Raw genomic sequence first — 10,262 nt, forward strand, 5'->3', positions numbered from 1 at the left:
GCCAGAAATGCCTGAGCAGAGCTGGGACACCCACAGGCAGGCCAGCCAGCCATGCACAGCATGTCTGATAACTCATCCTGTAAAGCTGAGCCAGGACCCGCCCAGCAGGTGAGGGTAGGTGGATGGGCAGACAGTGAGTGGCCTTTGAGGGGCCAGAGCCCACCAGCCCAGGACTCATGCAGCCTCAGTGTCTCGGGGATATCTGGGGAGACCTCTTGGGCCCTGCCTTTCCAAGACTGTGTGCCTGACAGCCCCTCCTAAGTACTCAGAGCATGACCCTGCTCCCTTTCCAGCCAGCACGGTCTCAGCACTTGCAGCCTGAGTCTTGGCTCCCCACAGGCTGTCCCTCCACGTGGCTCTTTTACACACACGCGCACACACACACACTTCCGCCCCCTCCCTCTGTCCTGTAGGGTTTCTGCGCCTCTGCTCCTGCACTCCTGTCCTTCCACCTCTCCTTCCCCCATTTTGCCCCCAATTCTCCCTCCCCTATGTCCCCTTATTCTTCCATCTACCTCTCCCACCTGGTCCCCTCCAACTCCTCCCCCATTTTCCTCATCTGCCTTCTCCCCCATCACCCTGCGGCCCGTTCCCTACCCGACTCTTGGAGCAGAAGCAGCATCAGCAGCCCCAGCCCCATGTCCCCGCAGGCCGACTTCCCACACAGCCCTGGCCGTCTGCCTTCAGCCTGGGGCCCCTGGGTTGTGGCATCCCCCCCCCCACCCTCAGGGATACACAGTGTGGAGGCTCTGGCCTTGTTTTGGGGAGCCCAAGATCTGGGGAAGCCAAGGCCTGGGGTTGAGGCTGGGGCTGCTGTCCTTTGCTCCATCCTCCCTGGAGCTGAGTCTCTTTCTGCTTTAAGCCTGAGCCTCCTCCCCACCCCCATCCCCGCTGTCCTCTCCTCCCAGGACCCGGACGCTGAGACAATTGGGGCGGGGCGAGGGGAGGGGTGGGGGGCCAATGAGAGCAGAGCAAAGTTGGGGGATCAAGCCCACTCCTTTCCCAGCCTCCCGAATCTTCTCCCAGGCCATTAGACCCGCCCCTCACTCTCTCCCATACTTTGATTGAATAAGAGTGACGTTCTAAGGCATCTGCTCCCCTAAGCTCATGTCTAGAGATTCAAGGCCTAGACAGGGGTGGCTTGGAATCCGATTTGAGGGTCCCAGGGAGGAGCACAGAGCCCCCAACCTTCTAGCAGGGTCGCTGTTCCAGGTGCTGAGCCAGAGCCCGGTATGGGGAGCTCATGCCATTAATTTGGTCACGGCCCTGGCAGCCCCTTTACCATTCCCAGTGTCCCTTTCCAAAGCTGTCCTCTCTATTCTTGTTGGGACAATGGGTTGGGGCCATCAGGGCCCAGCGGTGGCCAGCGGAGGGGAGGTGGGAACCCAGCCTCCACTGCCCCCATCCTACAGGGAAGAAAGAGGCCCAGACCCCTCCCCTTACCCTGTTGACCATCTAAAACATGGGAAAAGGAGGACAACGCTTTTGCCAAAGGAGCCTGGGACCCGAAAAAGCACTGACTTTGAGACTCACTATTTTTGTAGGACCACCTCCCCAAAAAGCAGAGCTTATGGAAAAATGAGAGAGGAAGTATGGGGGGCGGTCTGTGAGAGAGGACAAAGGAAACAGCAGGATTGAGGGATCCGGTTGGGACAGGACACCGAGGCCACAAGCATCCAGGCTTCTGCCCCCAGAGGCCCAGCCAGCCGGACTTGTGACCCTCACTCCCCTGGATCCTCTTCCCCTCACTCTGTCCCCTCAGCTTCTTGTGTCTGGCTTTACTCTGCACAGCTGAGGTGGTGCCCCTGCCTCTCCAGCACAAGCCCCATCCTCGGTCTTCACCCCAACATGCTCAGCCTTCTCCACGCAGACCAGCAGTCCTGGGGTGTGTCTCCCAGGCCTGGGCCACCCCTCAAGGCGAGTGTCTTTGTGAGAAGAGACCTTGTATCCTCCCCGCCGGCCTGTCCTCACCCAGCCCTGCCTCTCTCTCTGGTCTCCCACTCCTTCCGTGGAGCAGCCTCCTGAGTCAGAGCATCCTGGGAAGGAAAGCGATCACAGGCCCTGTGGTCAGGAAGATGTGGCCCAAGTCACTTACGAGCCATGTGTCCTTTATAGGCCAGTTTACCTCTCTGAGTCTGCTTCATCTATAAAATGGGTGTGGATGTGCGATAGGAACAATTCCTCCCCATGAGTGGGAGGATGACATTGCATACGGGCTAAGGACAGAAGCTGATCCCGCCCTTTTTCCCTCTCTGGTTTTGCCTGATGCTGTCCGAACTGGCCCCTTGCCAATAACTACTGAGGCCTCCTTACCTGCAGCACTTAACTTTGTCACCTCCGAATTCATACTCCAGCGTGGCCCACAGCATAGAGAACAACCAGTACAGGAGACCTGGGTTCAAGCCCAAGTTCTGTCACTAAACAGCCGTCTTGCCTAGTATCCCTTACCTCTGAGATTTCCCATCTGTAATCCGGGAAGAAGGCAAGACCTGTCTTTCAGGATTTGAGGATCAAGTGAAAGGCATTGCACTGTAAGGGCCAAGCACTACGTCTCCTCCTCCTCCTCCTCCTCCTCCTTTTTATGAATAATTAGATTGAGTTATAGTTCATATACCACAAGTTCACCTGTTTAAGCTGTACAATTCAATGGTTTTATTATATTTACAAAGTTGCACAACCATCACCATAATCTATTTTAGAACATTTTCATCACCCCCAAAAGAAACACTGGACCCATTAACATTCACTTGCCGCTGCTTCCTGCCCCAAAACCACTAATCTACTTCCTGTCTTTGCCTATTCTTGACATCTCATATAAATGGAATTGTACTTCATGTAGCCTTTTCTTGTCTGGCTTCTTTCACTTAGCACAATGTTTTTAAGGTTCGTTTGCACGGTGGCGTGCACCAGTACCTCATTCCTTTTTGTGGTTGAATACTATTTCATTGTATGGCTGTACCACATGTATTTATCCATTCATCAGATGATGGACGCTTGGGTTGTTGCCCACTTTTTTACTATTATGAATAGTGCTGCTCTGAACATTTGTGCACTCTGTGTGTGTGTGTGAGAGAGAGAGAGAGAGAGAAAATGATATGCTTTCAGTTCTCACAAGTGTATGTTGTACTTAGGAATAGAATTGCTGGGTCATGTGGTAACTGCGTTCCTAGGAACTGACAAGTTGTTTTCCAAAGTGGCTGCAGCATTTTATATTCTATGCCTTTCTTTTAATAACCCTCGAGGTAGGAGTTAACTTTTGATTGTTCCCAGGCCCCTTTGAGAATTTGCTGAAAGCATCCTCCAACCCCCGCCAAGAAGAGGTGCTCAGAGCCCATGAGGAGCTCATGCCTCCTCAACTCCAGGTAGGGAAAAGCTGCCCAAGAGTTGGGAGTCCCCAGTAGCTTTGAAGCTTAGGAAATGACAGCAGGATTGATTTGCTGCCACCTGCCCCTTTTTCCCAACCTCCCCAACAATTAACTATTGGCCTAACCCTGAACAGCCCCGGGCTCTTCTGGAACAAGTTCCCTGCAAGGTCTCCCCTGAAGATGAAAACCCTCCCAGCTCACCTGGGACAGCGTCTCCTTTGTCTCTCTCCACATCTCTTCTTTCTCAACCAGGATCAAGATCTCTCTCCAAACCCTGTTTTCTGCCTGCATCTTTCTCTGCCTCCATCTGTCTCCCATCTGTGACAGGCGGAATGATGGCCCCTGGAGAGAGCCCTGTCCTGATCCCTGGGACCTATGACTGTTACCTTACCTAGCAAAGAGGGTTAAGGCTGCAGAGGGAATGAAGGAGACTAATCAGTTCACCTTAAAATAAGGAGATTATCTGGTTTAGCCAGGTAGGTCCAATGAAGCTCAAGGGTCCTTACAAGCGGAGGGAGCTGGCAGAAGTCAGAAAGGTCAGAGTGATGTGGTACGAGAAGGACCCAACCTGATGGTGCAGACTGAAAATGAAGGACACAGAGCACTAAGGATGAGGCTGACCTCTACAACCCGGGAAAGGCAAAGAATGGATTCTCCCCTGGAGCCTCCACAAGGGACCTCAGGCCTGCCCATACCTTGAGTTAACCCAGAAACCTGTGTCTGAAGGCCAACCTGGAGAGCTTGCTATGAGACAATAAATTTGTGTTGTTTGAAGCCCTTACACTTGTGGTAATTGGTTACAGCTGCAAATAGAAAATTCTACACAATTTCTGTCTATCCTGTCTTCGACACTGTTACTACACGATGTTTCATTTCACATCTCTTTGTTTGGGTTGTGTGTCTGTACCACTGGGGTGTAACTTCTGTGAGGGCAGATCCTTTGCATGTTCCTGGCTGTGTGTCCAAAGTCCGGAGCACAGGCCAGGCTCTCGGTCAACATTTGTTAAAGGGAAGATGGAAGGAGAGCCAACCACCTTGCAAACCCGTGCCCAGAACCACGTCCTTTTTCTGAATCCCTGTGCAGCCACCCTAGTGCAGAGCCAAAGCCACAGCCTTCCTGCCAGTCTCTGGCCCCAGGGCCGTCCCCTCACATCCACCCTACTGCTGCCTGAACCTGTGTCCACAACTCATGGTCCTGAGCACACCTTGACTCGTGGTCCCTCTGTGTTAGGTGCCCCACGCTTGCAGGGTAACATTCCAGGTCCGGACGTTCCCTGCACGCTCTGCAGACCTAGTTCCCGACAGCCCTGTCGCTCCCACCTGCCCCCCGTTTGCCTTAGTTAGCCCCTGCCAGTCACTGGAGCCCAGCGTGTGCTGTTCCCTCTCCGGGGGTATCTTTCCTCAGCCTTCCTTCTCTCTTTGCTGAACTATTTTCAAATAAATCCCAGACATCATCTCATTCCATGCCTATATACTTATGTGTATCTTTTAGAGAACACAAAAATTTTTTCATAACAATGTCATTACCACACCTAATAAAAGTAACAATTATTTCTTTTAATTTTTATTTATTTATTTTTAGAGAGGGGGAAGGAGGAGAGAAAAAGAGGGAGAGAAACATCGACATGTGAGAGAAACATGCATCGGTTGCCCCTTGCATGCCCCAGCTGGGGACCTGGACTGCAACCCAGCCATGTGCCCTGACAGGGAATCAAACCTGTGACCTTTCATTTTGCAAGCTGGGACTCAATTCACTGAGCCACACCAGCTAGGGTCAATTATTTCTTAATATCATTTAATACCTAGTCCATATTCAAATTTCCCTGATTGTCTCCAAAATGTCTTTTACTCTTATTATTTTTTTAAATCAGGAACAAGGTCCATACACCACAATTGGTTATGTCTCTTAAGGATCTAATTGAGAGCACCCCCTTACATATCATTGAATTGTTGAAGAGAATGGAGACACTATCCCATGTTCTGGGTCTGTTTGACTTCTCTGGTGTCATTGAATATGTTCCGCTATAAATGGATGTTGGCCTTGGAGGCGTGGGGGGATGATGGCTCCACTTTCAGGGAGCAGAGCATGCAGCGGGTGGGGTGCGCTGCATGCGGCATCTCTCCGGGAGATAGTATCTGGAGGTCAGTCCCACGTTAGCCCCTCTAGGATAGAGTGGGGGCTTTGGGTGATGACAGCCTGATCCCTCCATTGTAAAATTTCCCTCATCATTCAACTTTCACTGATCATTTTGTTTTATTCATTGATCATAATTGCCTGACTCAATTATTTCATTAGGGGTTGCAAAAATGGTGATTATTAAAATTCTATCATTCTTTTCTCATTTATTAACTGGAAGTCTTTTGTAAAGAACTTTTCCTCATCAACTAGGACAGTTAGGTGATGCTGAAATACAATTCACACAGGGACAAATGCTTAAGTCCTTCCTTTAACTGCTAGTTTTCAGAATAAGTTGTTGGTGCCTTATCCAAGTGGTTTCTCTCCCTCTGTCTCCCTTTATCTTCATGCCCCCTTTAGTATCACTCTGAACAGCTACATGTTGCATATTCAATGTTTCAAGTGCATTCATTAATCTTTCTGAAATTCAGACTGCCCTATTTTAGGTAGCGGGAGCTCTGTGTCCTTTTGCTGTTGCCCCATTCTTTGATACTTTTGCTTTCTGGCACAAGACGCCTCAACCTCATCCCGAGTGTTTCCTGTCCTAGACCTGGAATCAACCCTTCCTCCAAGGAGCTGGGCACCAGGAGATCTCATTGCTCTTGGATTGTTCACTGCTTCTAGGCTTCCTCGGTGAAATACAAAGAAAATTTTTGTTAAAGATTTTACATATTTATTTTAAAAATTTTGAAAAAGATTTTATCTATTTACTTTTAGAGAGAGGTGAAAGGAAGGAGAAGAAGAGGGAGAGAAACATCAGTGTCTGAGAGAAACATCCATCACCTCTCGCACGCCCCCACGCAGGGACCTGGCCTGCAACACGGGCATGTGCCCCCACCAGGAATCGAACAAGTGACCCTTCGGTTTCTGGGATGATGCCCAACCCTCTGAGCCACACCAGTCAGGTCATGAGAAACAAACTTTCAACTTCACCATTTTTATTCTATACTTATATCTTTTTTTCTCTTGCTCTGGAAACAGAGACTCTTAATATGTGTGTTAATATACACAATATGCCATAAAATAGTTTCAAATAATAACACTAATGCTACTAACAAGTGCACTCCCCAATGAAATGTAACATCTTTATTTGTCCTTAGGGAAAAACTAACTTGCAATATTCTCCCTGTACAAAAAATAGATAAACTGTACTTCATCAAATTGAAATCTTTGTCTTTCAAAGGACATTATCGAGGAAGTGAAAAAACAACCCACAGAATTGAGAGAAAATATTTGCAAACTACCTATCTGATAGGAACCTTGAATCCAGAATATGTTTAAAAAAACAAAAACAAAACTCTCTCACAACTCAACAGTAAAAAGGCAAATAACCCGATTGTAAAAACAAGGAAAGAATTTGAATAGACATTTCCCCAAGGAAAATATATAAATGGCCAGTAGGCACAGGAAAAGATGTTCCACATCAGTAGCCATTAGGGAAATGCAAACCCAAACCGCAGTGAGATACCCCGTCCCTCACGCCCACTAGGACTGCTGTAGTTAAGAGACAAACAGTAAGTGTCAGTGAGGAGGCAGAGCGATTGGAACTCTCACACATTGCTGGTCGGAATGTAAGGGGTGCGGTCACTGCGGGCAATAGGTTGGCGGTTCCTCACGCAGTTAAATGAGTTTCTGTAAGACCCAGCAATTCCATTCCTAGCTATATCCCCAAGAGAACTGAAGATATATGTCCACACAAAACTTGTACACTAACGTTTATAGCAGTATCATTCAAATAGCCAAAAATTGGAAATAGCCCCAATTCCATCAATGGATAAACAAATTGTGGTATGTACATCCAACAGAATATTATTTGGCCATAAAAAGAATGAAGTGCTGCTACACGCCGCAACAGCGATGAACCTCGAAAACATGATGGTAAGTGGAAGTCACCATACACAAAATCTCACATATTGTATGATTCCATTAATATGAAATATCCAAAATAGATAAATCCATTGAGACACAATGGAGACTGGTGGTTGCAAGGGACTTGGGAGGAGGGGAAATGGAGTGACTGCTAATGGGTAAGGGTTTCTTCTTGAGGTGATGAAAATGTTCTAAGTTAGATAGTGGCTATGGTTACACAAATTTATGAATACATTAAAATCCCAACTTTACATTTTAAAAGCGTGAATTTCATGGTATAGGAATTATATCTCAAACAGAAAAATCATTGCTCTCCGCAGTTGCCCCCTGGAGCCCTACGAGGAAAACTCCGGTACTTCGGCCCCGCCCCTCCATTTTGCTTTTAGTTTCAGCGGGCGAGGGAAGGGCAGCGCCCAACTGCGCAGGCGCCCTTCTGGGTCGCGGGCGCGCGGGGCTGGTCCCGCCCACGTGAGTGACTCCTCCCCACCCCGCGCCCGCCCCGCCTCCTTCAGGCGGGGACGTGGCCACTGAGGGGGGCCGGCCAGACGGTGGGCCCTCGGAAAGGAGCCGGGCTGCCGACGGGTTAGTTCCTTTCCCACGGAGCGGGCTCAAGCGAGGCCCGAGGCTGGGAGCTTCCTGCCGGGCCCCACGCGGTGCAGCCACCACGTCTGGGCCGGCGCGGGCCTACGGCCCAGTGTGCGGGAAACTGCAGCCCTGCAAGGGGCCGGCAGAGTGTTTCTGTCAAGGACCACAAAGTAAATATTTACTGTTTTGCGGGCCCTATAGTCTCCGTCACTACTCATCTCTGCTTTTGTAACAGAGAAGCAGCCACAGACAATATATGAAGGAATGAATGTGGCCTGTCCCAATAAAACTACTTAGAAACCTGAAATCTGAATCTCATTATTTTTATACGTCGTGAAATATTCTTTTGATTTACTTAACCATGTAAAAATATTCTTAGCCTCGTGGCTGAAAAAAAAAAAAAACAGGTAGTGTTTTTCTGACCCCACTGTCCCTCTTTTGGCTCCTCTGCAGGCAGCAAGCTGAGAGGACGTTGCCATGATTCGAGGACCGCAGACAAGGAGACAAGTTCTCTGGTTCCATCACTCCCTGTTCCAGCATCCCAAAGTGGTTCATCAGCCTCCTGAGAAAGGGAACTAACCAACTGAGGACCAACCTATTTCATCTTTGTGAACTGTCACATAATTCCCCTTAAAAAAAAAAAGTTTTATTTATTTTTTAATTGATTTTAGAGAGGGGAAGGGAAAGAGGGAGAGACATCCATTTGTAGCTGCACTTACTCATGTGTTCATTGGTTGAGTCTTGTATGTGCCCCGACCAGGATCAAACCTGCAACCTTGGCACATCTGGACCATGCTCTAATCCACTGAGCTACTCTGCCAGGGCTTATTTATTTACTTTGCAGGGTGAGGGGTAAGATGGGGAGAGAAACAAGGATGTGGGTGCATGCAAGAGATCCATCAGACTGGTTGCCTCTCGCACGCCCCCAACTGGGGACCTGGCCCACAACCCAGGCATGCGCCCTGACTGGAAATGGAAACAGCAGTTTATGGTTTTCAGGCTGGTGCTCAATCCACTGAGACATACCAGCCAGGGTTCATAATTCCCTCTTATTTAACTACAATGATTTTTTTTTAAGGCAGGAAAAACTGTTTGTATGCTTAACAGAGGACATACCCACTGATTAAGGCAGGAAAAACTAGTTTATTTATACGCTCAACAGAGGACATACCAACTGATCCTAGAGAGAGGGGAAGGGAAAGACAGAGGGAGAGAAACATCCATGTGAGACAGAAATATCAATTTGTTGCCTCTTGTATACGCCTGGACCAGAACCAAGCCCACAGCCCCAGCATGTGTCCTGATCCACAACCTTTCAGTTTATAGGATAATGCTCCAACCATCTGAGCCACGCTGTCCAGGGCTTATTTTTATTTTTAATTGTATAAATGGGAATCCTAATTCTTTCAGGTCAAAAGTGTGACTTCTTGCTGCTCTCAATTTCTACCTCTAACTATATAGGCTTTGTGACAACCTGGTTTGAAGAAATGAAGCTCTGTCTGGAGGGCACGATGCCAGCTCCAGACACCTGGCTCCGCCCACTGGAACAGACAGCCCTCATCCCAGCTGTCCTTGCTCAAGAGCAGTCACCATATAGGCACAACTGACATGTTACACCTGGTATTTGTGGGTCTTCAGAGTGAGATGAAGGGACAGGATTTAGGTCAGTGCTATTCAGTAGAAATACAATGTGGCTCATGTGTTATTCTCAATTTTCTAGTAGCTACATTTATGAAGTAAAAGTAAACAAGTGAAATTCATTTTAACACATTTTAACTCAATGCATCCAAACAGTATTTTAACATGTAAGCAATATAAGAGAATTATTAAAGAAATCTCTTAATTCTCCTTTTTCGTACTAAGTCTGAAGTCTGGTGTGTAGCTTACACTCAGAGCACATTTCACGCAGACTAGCCACATTTCGAGTACTCTGTAGTCACCTGGGGCTAGCAGCTACCATACTGGATGGAGCAGATTTAGACCAACCAAAACAGGAATTGTGGGGGAAACTTCTTTGACTCCACAAGGGAAGAGATGGCTGCTCAGCTTGGAGTCCTGGGAAACCTGAGCTAAGGCTGTAAGGGGGCAGCTGCAGGAGGTGCCCCCTGCTGGCCAAGTGAAGCAGCTGCCAAACCCACCTCCTGCCACTCACCCCCAGAGAAGCCCCAGGCAGATTTGAGAGGTGAACAGAATGAGTTACTTTCCTCATTCATTGGTCAGGGAAGATGTCACCTACACCCCAGTGGGCGCCTCACCTAGTCGGTGAC

This window comes from Pteronotus mesoamericanus, unplaced genomic scaffold, assembly GCF_021234165.1.
Source record: "Pteronotus mesoamericanus isolate MK-2021 breed Mesoamerican mustached bat unplaced genomic scaffold, CSHL_Meso_final scaffold_705, whole genome shotgun sequence".
Taxonomy (NCBI): domain Eukaryota; kingdom Metazoa; phylum Chordata; class Mammalia; order Chiroptera; family Mormoopidae; genus Pteronotus; species Pteronotus mesoamericanus.